This window comes from Rattus norvegicus, chromosome 2 (assembly GCF_021556685.1).
Source record: "Rattus norvegicus strain SHRSP/BbbUtx chromosome 2, alternate assembly SHRSP_T2T, whole genome shotgun sequence".
NCBI classification, from domain to species: Eukaryota; Metazoa; Chordata; class Mammalia; order Rodentia; family Muridae; genus Rattus; species Rattus norvegicus.
Window position 1 is genome coordinate 225,194,640 of NC_141535.1, and position 15,548 is coordinate 225,210,187.

Consider the following 15,548-nt stretch of genomic DNA (forward strand, 5'->3'; position numbering starts at 1 on the left):
CACTATGTTCATAGCAGCCTTATTTGTGTCAACCAGAAGCTGGAAACAACCCAGATGTCTCACGACCGAAGAATGGATACAGAAAATGTGATTGATTTAGACAATGGCATACTGCTCGGCTATTAAGAATGAGGGCACAGGCAAAAGGATAGAACTAGAAACTATCATCCGGAGTAAGGAAACTCAGACCCAAAAGGACGGGCATGGTGGTAGCCTAGTATGACTGCCCTCTGAGAGGCCCAACAAGCAGCTGAAAGAGTCAGATGCAGATATTTGCACCCAAGTAATGGACAGAAACTGGGGACCCATGTGGTTGCATTCGGGAAAAGCTGGAAGAAGCTAAGGAGGAGGGCGGGCCACCCCATAGGAAGACCAGCAGTTTCAACTGACCTGGCTCCCGAGATCTCTCAGACACTGAGCCACCAACCAGACAGCATAGACCAGCTGATATGAGGCTCCCGACACGTACAGCAGAGGACTGCCTGGTCTGGCCTCAGTCAGAGAAGACGCACACAATGTTACCTCAAGAGACTTGAGGTCCCCAGGAATTGGGGATTTCTGGTGGAGTGCGGGTCGGGATGGGGTGGAGACATCCTTTTGGGGACAGGGGGAGCGAGGAGGAGGTAGGGAATAGGGAGTAGTCCAGGGACAGACCTGAAAGAAGATGAAGTCTGGACTGTAAAAAAGGATTAAAGAGTAAAAATAAAGAAATTTTAAAAGTTAAAGAAAAAAATTCTTCTGGAAAGAGAAAGATAATCTGGGTGTATCTATTTTTAAAAAGGGGGAGAAGGGGGTCAAATGCATTTAAGTGGTGTTTGGTATATATAAATGGTATATGAATAAAATTAGACCTTAGCATAAGTCAGTCAGGATGCTAAGCTGAATACCACACATTTAAAGCATCAATCCTAAAGGATAGATGTTAGTACATCCATTAATACACATTTCTTGGTACTAAAGGAATTTTGCCAACATTAAAAATGCTTTGATAACTATAAAATAATATGCGATTGATAAAAATTCAAAACAGCTTAATTTTCAAATCAGTGCTTTGCATAACATAAAATAATTGCTTTTTATTTTATGAACTTTATTATAAAATTATTTTAAAGCGTTTCTAAAGCAAGAAAAAAACCCTAAATCTTCCTATATATAGAAACTCAGTAGTTAAATTTCTTTGCTATGCAGACTGGCAGTTGCCTAACAACACATGTAAATATAATCAATGATTATTTACCATTAGCATCTATAACATTCTTCTTGTTAAATTTGAGTCATTAATACATAGGACTTATTTAAGTTTATGTTTTGGTGAACTACTAATAAGGTAAGCATTAGTCTATTAAATCATGTCAACATTTGGAAAGTTCAAAACACAACTGTAAGTTTTGGGGCATCATTGAAGCTATATATAAACACACCAAGTGACAGGGCAAATATCTCTTCTGACAGTCCTGAATTGTTGTCATTTACGAGCTAGACAACTATATTTTTCAACTTAATAGGAAAAATCAAATTGATTACATAGTCTTTGAAAATCAGTTAAAGTTCACAGACATTATTTTACACTATGAAATTTATATCTGATAAAGAATAGTAGAATAAAGATATTTTATTCTAGAATTTAAATCAATATATTTCAAGCTACATTTATACATTACTTTGCTCAGTACTGATAATTTTAATATTTTACAAAAAAATAGCTCTAAAAAACAATTTAAGAATCCCAACCAAATCATTAAACTTTGAAAGCGATGGGAACTGTGAAATGAGTAATGAACTAACATTTGTTATAAAAATGCACTGATGAGAATCTTCTCACCAGCAATGATATAGGGACATCAAGTGAGCATTCGCTGAGATACCCAATACTGTACATTATTAGTGAACTGAAAATTTGATAAAAAGAAACCAGTGAAGATGCCCCGACATACTTATTGAATTGGCTAAAAGGCTGACAGGGTCAAATGATGGCAAAGGCGAGGAGAAAAGTTTGCTGGGAATCCAAAACGGCACACCCATTTCAGAGCACAGTCTAGTGGGAAACAGCCTGGTAGGTTTCACAAAACAAAACAAAACAAAACATATTCTTGCCATGTGATCCAGCAAACATGCCGCTTGAAAGTTTTCCAAATGACGTGAAAATGTGTGTGTCCATGAACATTCACAACTGTGTGTAAATGTCCTTTACATTTATTCCTAATTGCCTGAATGGAAGAAACCAAGACTTTCTTCTCTGGAAGAGTGGATAAACAAATGTTGGTAGTCTAAACAATAGAATATTATTCAGGGATGAAAATAAATGTGCTTTGAAGCTAGAAAAAAATGCTTGGCAGACGTGTAACTGCATAATGTAAAGTGGAGACAAGAAAAGTAAAGCGTTCTAGAAAGTTATTCATTTGCAACTTCAAAAGCGTGAATTTTGCCCTTGAAAAGGCAAAATTATATAGACAGTGATTCGAATACAGACACGGGCTTGTCGGGGAGCTGGTCGAAGCAATGGAGGAGCTGAGGAGGACTCGAATCCCACAGGAAGAACAGCAGCTGACCTGATCACGCAGTGCTCCCAGGGACTAGACTGCCAACCGAGGAGTGTAGAGAAGGATTCATGGCTCCAGATACATATGCAGCTGAGGCTGGTCTTGTCTGACATTGATTGGAGGGGAGGCTCTTGGTTCTAAGAAAGATGATGCTCCAGCATAGGGAGATGCTGGAGAGGTGGGATGGGAGAGAGTGGGTGGGTAGGGGAGCACCCTCCTAGAGGCAAATGGGAGGGAGGAGAGGGAGGTTGTGGAATGGGAGTTTGTGGAGGAGCAACAGAGAAGTGGTTCATTTGAGGTGAAAATGAATGGGATGATTAATAAAAAAAATAAAAAAATAAAAAAATACAGACAGGGATAGAGTTAATAAGTGGGAAAATCTATAGAGTAGAAACTCATATTTAGCTTATTCTTGAACATACAATATCAAACAAAACATTCAGAAATGTGTAGAATGGAATGCACACTAGTGTAAACTGGGTTATAAGAGAACGGCTTACGGGGCTGGGGATTTAGCTCAGTGGTAGAGCGCTTACCTTGGAAGCGCAAGGCTCTGGGTTCGGTCCCCAGCTCCGAAAAAAAAGAACCAAAAAAAAAAAAAAAAAAAAAGAGAACGGCTTACAAATACTGACTAGAAATACACAACTATATCACAACAGTGCAAGATGCCAACATTTCCACCCAATTTTCATGGACCAGGAAATGCTTGCCAAATAAATTAATATTCATAAAAGTACCAAAAGATCTACTGTAAAAATAGATCTAAAAATAGAGCTAAACTAAAATGTTAAAATAACCAAGATGCAAATGAGAAATATGTATCAATATTAATCATCGGAGATGTGCAATTAAAAATTCAGGGTCACATCACTTCACGGCTACTAGTAACTATTTGGTAATAGCATAGATGTGGCTATTACCAAAAAAGGGGAAGATAACAATTGGCGGTGATGATATGATAAAGAAGAACCATCCACAGTCTCTAGACTAGACTAGAAACAAAAAATTAGACTAGACTAGAAACAAACTCATGACACTACCTAGAACAAAATGTGAAGTTCCCTCAAAAATTATAAATCAAATTACCAAATGATACAACAAGCCCACCTTTGGATATATATTCAAATGAAAAAAGCCACCATTTCAAGGAGACACCGATAGTCCTATGCTTAATTTACAACAACCAAGAAAATGCAAACAACCTGTGTGTTGTGTGTGGTCTATCTACCACTGAGTGTTTTAAGAAAATGTAATACGTATACATAAGGAATTCTTATTTGGTCATAGGAAGAATGAAATCCTGTTAGCTGTGCCAAAGAATGGACTGGAGGTCATTATGCTAAATAAAACAAGCCAGGCTCAAAATAGAATTACTGCATGATCTCACTGAGATGTAGGATCTAAAAAAGTCGGTCTGATAGAGCTGAAAGTCAAGTGGGAGTTACCAAGGCTGGGCAAGCTAGTTGAGAGAGAGAACCGCCAGACGCTGAACAATAGATGCTTGTTGCTATACACAGAAGCAGCAAATGTCCGAGTGCTGTTGGGAAGGATAATAGAAATCTATTCTTTTAGAATAAAACAGAAGAAATGATTATCCACATTTCTCCAGTAAATAGATAACAGGAGATATATTTGTGTAAATGTAAGCATTTTACTGTATATACATGTATTGAAACAGGACATGACAACATTTTTATTTATACAATACTTTATGTGAATTAAAGATCAAATCTGATTTAAACATCCAAATATATTTTGTTAATATCAAAAGGTTGGCCTTATAAAATTGATATCAAATGCCCAGTAAGATAAAGTTGGCATATACCAACCAAAAACCTCAAGATTGTAAGCTTAGTTTCAGGTTTTCCTTATTTTCTGTTACAAATTAAACGTATTAAAAGAATGAAAAAGTCACGAATTTCTTATGTCCAATATGAGTAAATAATTTAATTAATGATAATGTTATTAAAATTATTTGAAAATTAATATAAAACTGATCAATACAAATGTTAGTAAAGGGAAATCGTTTGGATGACAAATTTTCACCTTTAACAAAAATATAAGATTTGTTTTATAAGTTACTTCCTGTTAATATATTGCTTATTACTTTTATTACTGACATTGCATACAGTGCTTTAAATTCTGGGGGTGACCAATAGAAGGTACAACAGCTCTGAATTAGTCCGGATGTAAGTCCCTTAATCTAGATTCCCAACAGAGGGTAATATTAGAGGATGAGGAAAGACAGAATGTAGGCGATGTGACACGGGAGTCATGAATGAAATATAAAGGTAATAGTTTTCTCGTCTCAACCCCACCGTATTTTTTCCTTTGTGTAAGTGTTACAGATACGTGAATAGAAGTGTAATTGATGGTGAAAGTGTAAAACCATAGACAAAGCCATCCATGGCTTTAGAATGGTCACTTTTACTTACACAAAAATGTATAGAAATTTGGTCTCATCAAGTTTGTGTGTGTGTGTGTGTGTGTGTGTGTGCATCTGTGTGTGTCTCTGTGTATCTGTGTGTCTGTGTCTGTGTGTGTGTGCGCACATGTGTGTGTGCATGCATGTGTGTGTGTGTGCATGAGTGTGTCTGTGCATCTGTGTGTGTCTGTGTGTGTGTTAAACTCCAAGTAATCAAAATAATCTTAGATAAAAATTGGTGAACATAGATATCATGGATCAATTTCAAAATATCTCATACAGTTACAGAAATAAGAGTGTTTTTCAGGGCTTTCAGAATTTTAATAGAAGTTATATCAAGTTCTATCAGATTTCCTTTATCTGTGCAATGTTTATATTTATCAGTTAATTAGAATAAAGTGACATTTTTAAAGTGAAAATTTAAATCTGGTATCCTAATACCAATATGTAGAAATAAATAAGATCTTAGGAAACTGAGCATGCAAAGGAGATTTAATTTATGCAGTTTTCAATACTCATAATTATGTTGTCAAATAATAAATATACCTATGAGGCAGAGGACCCCTGGCATAGGTGTGCATTTTCCAAGTTTAAGTCTTGCTAGTTACTTACCCTTTGATTTAAAGATGATCTGTCTATTCTTCATATAAACCCTTTACCAGGAATATAATCTCAAACATTATTTTTAACCTGTGACTCGTCATCTCATTTCTTTACTAATATTATTCAAAGGTCAAACGCTTTAAGTTTTGCCAAAGTTCAGTTTATCTGCTCTGAAACTTAGTCCTGTTATTCATTTAAAATTACTGTATACTGTGATGTAATATTGTCTGGTCTCTTTTGGTTTGAGGCAGTCAATGATTTGTTCCAGATTCATATTAGAGTACGCCAAGAAACTCCTTCATTATTGCCAAAAGTATGACTAATTATAAGTAAACTCTCCTTCCGGGATTTAGCGTTTGCTCCATAATGTCTATGAAAATTCTGCCTTGAAAAGCACTCTTATTTCTACAGCAGGGGACATACTGATATCGATTCATGCTAAGCTCACCATTTTTTTCCCAAGATTATTTTGATTACTTGAACTTTAACACACACACACACACACACACACACACACACACACACACACACACACACATACACACACACACACACACGCCACACTGTACCTCACTGCACTGCACCACCTCTCATCAGAGAAGTTTGGCAAAAATTTTAAAACTTAATTGGGGTGAACTCAGCCCTTGGCAAGAGTACATCTTTCAATACATGAACTCCTTCACCACTGAGGCAATTTCCCTTTAGCTTTCCAAGCAATACTGGTAGCTGTCACTCTTCGTATTATAGGCTCCTTGGGTTTATTTCTATCTTACCTTAAACATTTCTTTGTGCTTGTAGCAGTTTATTCAAATTAATTTTTGATTATCCATTGCTACTTCTCTACCTTTATCTGGACAAAAATACTCTGTGCTACCCTTTTAAGTAATTAATTTTATTTGATTGATTTTTTCTGTTATTTTTTCATTTTCTTCTCTTAAACTCATTATTTCATTTAGTTATAGTGTCTTATTTTCTGACGTTATGACCTACAAGGTTAAATATTGCTTTCATGCTATTTTCTGCTATAATTTTCATATGCACATTTTAATTTAAAATAAACTAAGTCAAATCTAGTATTTTCTCATATGCATCATTTTGGTACTTTCCAGTGCGGAAAAAAATCCCATTTTCTCTGAAGATATTTTCTTTGATTATAGTTCCATCTATTTAAAAATGTTCCTTAATTGTTTTTGTTATAGATTCCCTTGGCTAATAAAATCAAATATAGCATTTCTACTATACTGTCGAGCCTGTCAAGTTTTCAAAGGTATTGCAATGTCAATAGATACATGAAAAATAGATGGATGGGGGAGACATAGGATGGATAGATAGATAGATAGAAAGATAGATAGATAGATAGATAGATAGATAGATAGATAGATAGATAGATAGATATGAAAGGAAGAGTGAGAGGATAGATAGCAATATATGTTTTGGGGATTCTCATGATCAATACATATTTTTTAATTCATATATTTAGAAGACTCTATTATTATGAAAGACTCTTTAACCTAATAAAAGTAACTTTCTTGATGCATACTTTACCTTATTTTCACAGTTTTTTACTTTATTAAGATTTAATTAGTATGCATATGTATAATTATATACATGTGTAAACACACATATAGAGACATATTTTTATACCACATATGTATAGAGTGTCACTTGCCAATAGTATTTAGAATATTTAGCTTAATACAATATGTACATAATCATATATTTGTATGTTCATTGTTTCCTTTTCTCCTTTTCTTTCCTTTTTTTTTTCTTTTTTCTTGTCTGTCTTTCCTGTTTTTCCTTTGAGTCAGGATGCCGTGAAGCACAGACAGACTTAAAATTAGCTAGATGGTTGAGGGTCTTGATTCCTCTTCATTCACCAACCAAGGAAAGAAATAACAAACGTGTAATACCATGCCTGACTTAATAAAACTTGGGGCTGGGTACTTTATTTTGCTTTTATAAAAGTGGTAGAAATTTACCCCAGGACTTTGTTTGATAAGCACTCTGCCACTGATCCACACCACAAGGCTTTTACTATATTTTACTATATTTTCATTTGCCACTTTAAAATTTACATTATTGAATATTTACATCATTTTGACTCTTCCGATTCTCTCTGACTGGTACTTCCGGGGCTAAGTGAATATTTTACATATAATTTTAATTCATTTTTGATAGCTTATTAAATATCCTGAAAATATTTCTATTGCTGACACCAGAGACTGAGGTGACGTATGAGATCTGTGTCTGCCATAAACAGGCCGCGGTGACTCTGTTGCTAATAAAATCTGATATTTTCAGAAGTTAAGGGATGACAGTTATGTGTAAGTTTTATTACTCTGAAGTTATAGTTGCAGGATATTTGACCAAACTGCGAATCCTGAGATTGTGTTACTTACTGGACGAACCCGATTCTAGTTGTGGCGTGGCTCAGTTCTTGTGCCCACCTTTAAGTCAGGAGCTTCCTGCTAACCGTAAACAGCACGGAATAAAGCCAATCACGTGCCAAGAGGTGGAGCTAGCAACCAGCTGGAAGGTGGTGGACATGGGGAAAAAACCCATAGAGAGTAAGAGGGAGTCGGAAAGATGAGAGAAACACACAAACAGTAGAAGGGAGAGACCTCGAGTTTGAAGAGGTTTTGAGACAGCTGGGAGAGGGAGAGTTTTCTTTTGGGAAGGTGCAGAGGAGGAAGGCCGGGTAGCTGCTGTTTTGCCTCTCTGAGGAGGCTTTCACTCCAGCATCTGGATTCCAAGTCTTTATTGGTAAAAATCAAGCAATTGGGATGTTGTTAAAAACAACAATTTATATTATTCGCCCCCTATGGATTCTAGTGATGGGAGTATCACTTTTGATAGCCCTAAGGATTTTCACAAATATTTACTACTAGCCTTGCATACCATCATTATATATGCATAGTCCTATGGTCCTGGGCTGGCTCTGCTTTATTTATACTGGAACAATATTTTTATGGATGTAAGTTCTTTAAAAGTTTGTCCTTTTATGATTTTGAATTTTAAGTATGCCATCCTGTGCCTTCTGATTCAATGATGATTCAAATGGTAAAGAGGGTACTGATTGGAATCTTCTCTTTGTTCATTTTCATAATGAATCGTTTTATCTGGCTGCATCAAACTTTTTATCTTGTAGAGAGCAAGAAGAGGACATATAAGAGGATTTGGAGGAAGAAAGGAGAGAGAGAGATCAGAGAGGTGATTCAATTATATTAAGCTAAAAAAGAAAACAAAAATATTTCATTTTGCATCTAGCTTACAACAGATAGAACAGGCAGCAAGTCAAAATTTTAATTTATCAACTTAAGATTTGCTGTTAAAAATTTCCATCAAATTTCTAAAAATCTTTCGCTTTTTTATTCCTGGGTAAAAATGTTTTAACGTTTTAATATAACTCTAATTAGCATAACTTTCAACTTCAAAATTTGGTATTACCTTCTTACAGTTTCCTTCATTCAGTGTGGTATTCTCATTTGCTGGTTTATTTTCTGCAAAATTTCCATCATAATTTATATAAATAGACATAGACCGACTAACAGACAGACATCTTTAAACTCTTTTTGCTTTTTATTTTGGTTTTCTGAGAGATGCTCTTGTATCACTGAAACTTGATAGCTATTCAAGGGCTGCACAAGGATCACTCTCAAGCCCTTAGAATCAGTACAGCCTCTAACTTCTGAATGGACCCCATTCAATGTTTAAGAAATGCTGTCCACACTTAACTTTCTTGAGTCAATTTTTCAAGACTAGTAGGCACAATAGATGCAAGCCATTCCGAGGTCACTTTCCAGGCTCTTCTAATGTTTTTATCACATTAGTTTCCATTGCATGATATGTAAATTCAGGCAGAAACGATTTGTCTTAATTAGGTCTGTTCTTTCCGCCTGATGGCATCCAGTGGTTGGTTGTTGCTTGTTTGCTTGCCTTCAAGAAGACCTCGGGAGCAGCAAGACCGATGAATGAGAATGACGTCCAACATTCAAAGATCCAAGGTTGCCGATTTCCACAGCTTCTAGTCCTTGTAAGCGTGACTCCAAACAGCCCCAGGCCAGATGTCACGGATTCTTAAGGCTCTTTCCCAGGCTCAGCAGTTTTTAGGCAAACCACTTCTCCAATTATTCTGTGACTTGGCTAATTTCCAGAGACTATTGGTGATACTCGGCAGTGCTGTGTCAGTAGTGGCTTTTAAGGTGTTTATTTGCTAATATCTCCAGTCTTAAAAAGGCGTAACTCCTGACTGGATTTGTCTCTGGACTGCAACAAAATAAGTATGACAAAAATTCAGATAATTGCCCATGGATAAATGCAGTGTGTATGAAGAAATTTAGAATTAGTTTTAAAATATGGTAGGCTTCTGTCCTAACACGTCAACTATGAAGATAAAATTTAAATGTGTGCTACCTAAATCATAGAAAATCCTAAATGTAAGCCTGGCTAAAAACTCACGAGCAAACAGAAGGGGTCAGAGGGCTGTAAGAAAAGAATTTCATGAAAGGATGGATTAATTGGATATAAAAGCATGTGATTAAAAGGTTGAATCCAGGTTACTTATTGAAAAGAAATGTTGGAGATCGTCTGTAGTTATATAAACAGAAATGTATGCACTGCTTTAGGAAGATTCCTGAAGGGTTGTGGTAAATGGCAACCAAAGGACTCAATCAATGAGATCCAGAAGTTATGCTCAATACCATGCCAGCAACAGTGAGCACGCAGCCCCCAAAGCAGCAACAAGATATGTCTTTCCTTTTGTTAATTTTTAGTTTTTGATTTTTGATTATTTAAAGCAATATTTAAATGAAAATATTTTTGATAAAACTCTTCCTCATTTGTACAGATCCTCTCTTCCTCCCTAGCCAACAAACTTTAAGTTCTTTAAAAAAACATAAAACAAACAAACAAGCCAAAACCTAACATGACAAATATCCAAAACTAGACTACAAAATACAACTTCACCACCTCCCCACCCTCCCCCAAAAACCTGCCAAGCTGTAACCAAATAGGAACACACACGCAAAACTATGGCGTCCATTGTTTGCTGGTCAGGCACTCCTGAACGTGAGATCTGCCTCAAGTTGTTGATATGCCCAGGGTCATTCCATTAGAGGAAACTGATTTTTCCTCTCCCAGAAAGTATGAAGGACAATTCAGTTGTCAATATTTACCCTAGTGGCTAGGTTGTCATTCCCTCCTTCCTTCCTTCCCTCCTTCTTCCTTCCTTCTTTCCTTCCTTCCTTCATATTTTTAAAATATAACTAAATAAAATATAAGATAAAAAAACTGTCATATCAAGTCAGACAAGATGGACCAACAAAAGGAAAAGACTCCAAGAGAAAGCAGAAGAATGAGAGACCTGCTTGTTTGCACCATCAGGAATTCCATAAGCACACTAAACCGGGAGTAATATAAATACAGAGGACCTGAGGAGACATGTGCAAGCCCTGTGCATGGTGCTCCAGGATCCAAGAGTTCACATGGACTTTACTCATGTGGATTTAGCAAGGCTTGTTTTCTTGTATTCTCCATGTTCACTGGCTCTTAAACTCTTTCTGCCTCCTCTTCTGAGGGATCCCCAAAGCACTAAGGGGAGGGCTTTGATGGGGACATTTCATTTAAGGCTGAGAGTTCTAAGACCTTTCTCTCTCTGTGTATGATAATTAGCTGTGGGTATCTATTTTTCCCCAATCTAACAATGTTCTTCTTATGGAAAAAATACTCTTTGCAGCCTGTACACCACATGTGCTTCTGATTGTGCCATAATGGAACTTTCATAGAGAGTTGGTAATGATGTGGAAAGATAAAAAGGGAGGATTTAGTTTAATTTTTTCCAAAACGAGCTACAAGGAACAAATGTTGTTGCCTCCAAAATCTTCAACACACAATCACAAAACACAATTTGTGTTTAATATTCAATGTCTTTTTACTGTTCGAGAATTTCATACTTGGATCTAATGTGTTTAAATCAAATCTACTCACTATTCTTCTCTTCAAATTCCTCCTTCTATTCCTCCACCACCTTCCCCTCAATTTTATGTGCTCATAATTTTTGATACACCGATGGCATCAAGTGCACCCATGTGCAGAGGTATAGGACAATCTACTGGTGCAGCAGAAGCAGCCACTCAATGGGCTACAGACTTGAAGAGAACTGTTTCTCCCTTGTGAAATAGCCATCAGTTGGCAATAACAATTCAACTGATTTTCGTCACTTTTTTCTTTTCTAGGTGTTAAAGATTCCTTAGTCCTTTCTTCGTAAGTCCAAGTATTACCTGGGTGAAGTCTTTCTCTGAGGAATGAGTCCCTCCTCATCTATTTTAGCTCACTCTTGGTTTCAAAGTTGAATTCCATGAAGTTTTTCTTCTCTATGCATTTCGTATCCCTATTCACAGTGGGATTTTAGAGTAGAAATATTTTAATAAATAAATATGTAATGATGCAGAAGAAAATCGTTACATACTAGTCTGTGGTTCTTTTAGTTTCTTAAAAATTAATATAGATATACCCAATATTTTAAATGTTATAATAAAATATTTGTAATCTTAAAATTATTGGTAATGACGTTCTTGTTTTGTTCTATTTATAAACGCAAGCAAGGAAATAATACAATCTGACTTTGAAGGGTTTCACCTACTGTCCTGATATTTTTATACACATAGAATTAGAAAATGCATTATATCATCTTCTGCAACGTTATAATTAACACTTATACAACATATTCTTCAACTCATGCTAAGTGCTCACTGAAGTCATTGAAAGTAAGAACTGCTTGGTAAAATGGCATCAGGAGATGGAAAAACAATGCTGAGGCATATAATTACTTTATGACTGACTTGTGGATTATACCAAGAATAATTTTGTACCTTAGCAGGGGCATCACATAAATATCTTCAAAACTTAGCCTAAGCTAAACAGATGTGAGCAAAGGTGAGAAGTAGGTTTTCCTAGGCTGTACACACAGTCATTAGCACTCTTATTAGCTCCTGAAAATGACCACAAGCTATTATAACATTCTCTATTTAGAGCCTGAGCTAAAAAGACTATTCACTGGGTATGGAATTCCAGTAGAATAGCTAAGTGATAATGGAGTCCAATTTACATCACGGAAGCGCCAAACCTTTCTTAGCTCAAATGGAGTGAAATACATTCATTTTCCTCCACTCAGGCTTCCCACTAATGGCCTCGCTCAGCACTTAGGACAGTTGCTCATGTAAGCACTTTTTGCTGTAAAGAGGCGGCTGCACAGAGCCACAGCAGCTGTGTAATGCTCAGTTGTCCTTCTGTTGCTTAAGGATGCTCACTCGCCATTGCGTGAACTTTCCAGGCTGTTAGTTCTGGTCAGACACAAGAACTACCCTTTCTGGACCTTATAGATCCAGAAAGAGCAGCATGAGCTCTCAGAACTAAGTGGTTTAGAGAAAGGGGAATTAGGAATTAGCTCGCAGAATACACTTTTTCAAATCGTATTTCTGGGGTGTTGGTTGTTCGATATACTTACTAAACAGGCAATGACACAAGAAAAGGAGAAAGTGAAAAGGTACCAAAAGGAAGGAAACAACATATCTTTATGATGGCAAATATATGTTTTCTTAAAGGTTCAATATGACATGAGAAGTTTGTATTTGAAATATCGATATTCAACATCACATGGTAGGTAAGACATAAATGAGAACAATGGAGTATAAATTGTGCTTACATACAACCTTTAAATAAGTAAATATGCACCTACCAGAGCCTAACACTTAAATATACTTTTATTTACATTGGCATGGAAAATTTTCAGATCATCAGTCTCGTGAAATAATCTATGAGCTATTATCAGAATATCAAAGGTGAAATATTATCATTATGTTTATTTATTAATTAATCACAGCCCTATAACATTTTGTGTAGTTTCCTAAACATTCTCTTTCCAAAGCATGGATAGCACATAGTTTTCCTGCATGCTTTCCTATGTTGTTATTGTATAAGGCAATAATAGCATAAGAAGTTATAGGAAATGCAAAATGTTTACATATTTATTTTGAATGTATTTTCAACTTAACATTGCTGCAATAGTTTATCTATTAGTTTCTAATTTTCTATTCATTTATTTAACAAAAATTGTTTCTTCCAATACACTGAAGTATTTTTTTATTAGCTGAGGAACCCTTACGTGACATTCAAGCTATAAGGGCACTCACTATACCACTTGGAATAAAACAAAGCAATACGTGGGCTAACTTGTGTGGGAGGAGTCAATATGTGACAGAGCAGAAGACCCAAAGTGAAGGACAAAAGAGACAGATTTGGAAGAAAAATAATAGCCAATGAAAAGACTGTTAAAAGAAATGACCTGCCCAAATGTGTTAGGATATTGTATGATGTACTCTTTTAGCAAGGAGAGGCAAAGCCTTTTACGATCTCCTGTCTCTCATTATAGCACTGACTAGTAACATATGCAGATGGTATCATAGGAGGATGCTGAGTATGTAGGAAAATAAATACAAGTCTTACAAGATGGAGGAGCTTACATCTGATGTGGCATTTATTTTATGTGTTGGTTCAATATGAGCTAACTAGTAAGGTTTGTCATTAACAAAACTCCCAGGAACCTATAAGCCAACACACTTAGAGCTAAGACTCCTAGCAATAGGGGATATGGAGCCTGAATTGGTCACATCCTGTCACCAGGCAAGACTTCCAATGGAGAGATGGGAGCATCAACCCACCCACACAACCTTACACGCCCAATTTGTCTTGCCTACAAGATGTTCAGAGATAAAGATGTAGCAGAAATTGAGAGAATGGCTAACCAATGACTGGCCCAACTTCAGACCCATCCTATTAAAGCCCATTATTAATGATTTTCTGCTATACTTGCAGACAGGAGCCTCCCATTACTATCCTCTGAGAGCCTTAACCCAGTAATTGATGAAAACAGATGCAGAGACCCACAGACAAACATTAAGCAGAGCTTAGGGAATCTTCTGGAAGATGGGGAGGAAGTATTAAAGAATCCAGATAGGTCAAGAACACCATAAGAAAACCTACAAAACCAGCTAACCTGGGCCCAGAGGGGCTCACAGAGACTGAAGCACCAACCAGGGAGAATTCATGGTTGGATGCAGGCCCCTCACACATGTGTAGCAGATATGCAGCTTGGTCTACGTGTGAGACCCCTAACAACTGGAGCAGGGCTGTCTATGACTCTGTTCCCTTTGAACAAGTAGGAAGGACTTCCCTTCTCTGAGGAGGAAAGTAGGAGGGTTTGTGAAGAGGAGAGATGGGGGTATTGGGAGGAGAAGGGCAGTAGGAGGCTACAATCAGGATGTAAAATTAATTAGTTAATTAATTTTATAAAAGAGCAGAAAGCTTTAATGTTATAGTGCACAAATGATAATCTTTGGTATAAGAACTTGGCTATTATCACTTACTAAATTGAGATGCTTTCTCAATAAGAAGGAGAAAGTCAGTCTGAACCTTAAAATCAAAGCCACACAAGTAACATTGTGTTGACTGAGAAGGTTATATTTATGTATTTAGGAGTGAGTGTGTGTGTGTGTGTGTGTGTGTGTGTGTCTGTGTGTGTGTGTGCGTGTGTGTGTGTGTAATATCTATGTGTGCATTCCAAATATGTATTAGACACCATTCTAATACATAAGCTCAAACTTGAAAGCCAACTGAATCCAGCTCTGGAGTTCTAGGATTGCAAATATACTCCATTTATTTCTATTCTTGTCCAAATCTATTATTTGTTGATTTTTATCAGGTGATACTCTTTAAAATTTATTTAACTTAAAGAAATTCTCATTCACCTCCCCATACTGTTCTCTCCAAGATTCCTTCAATAGCCTATTTGATTTTCTTGAACCCTGGGTTCATTTATTTAAAAGATAATAAGGTTTTATGGTACAAGAATCACAGATCTGTCAGGATGCATTTAGAGGCCTTCTTGAGACACATAAGTTTTGTAATGGAAAAGCAAGTTTGAT